The following is a 400-nucleotide window of genomic DNA, read 5'->3' on the forward strand; positions in this document are numbered from 1 at the left end:
AATTCATTGTTGTCCTCCCAGAGGACTGGTGCCCCATTTCAACGAGAGTAAATTCTAAAATATGGCGTTAATGGTACATCATCTATAAAGTAAGTCACAATTCAAAGTCCGTTGTGGGACCACTGAGGATGTGTGCTGTAGCTAGCGGCTGCCAATAGCCTGCATATGAAGCTTCCAAGGAACATCGCTAAATTGTACCATCTAACATCGCGGTTCTTCAATGGGCTTCTTGGCCCCTCAGAGTTTGCCACTGATGATCCCACTTGGTATTGATATTATAAAGAGAATATATCCTACCACTCATATGCATGTACATTTCACTTTCCTGCGAAGATCTCAGTTGTGCTAACAAACCAGTAAACTGTTTTGGTGTTATCAATCGATAACAGATAACAAGACA

Source organism: Seriola lalandi, unplaced genomic scaffold (assembly GCF_002814215.2).
Source record: "Seriola lalandi dorsalis isolate HSWRI2012SDOR001 ecotype SW California unplaced genomic scaffold, Sedor1 jcf7180002054748, whole genome shotgun sequence".
NCBI classification, from domain to species: domain Eukaryota; kingdom Metazoa; phylum Chordata; class Actinopteri; order Carangiformes; family Carangidae; genus Seriola; species Seriola lalandi.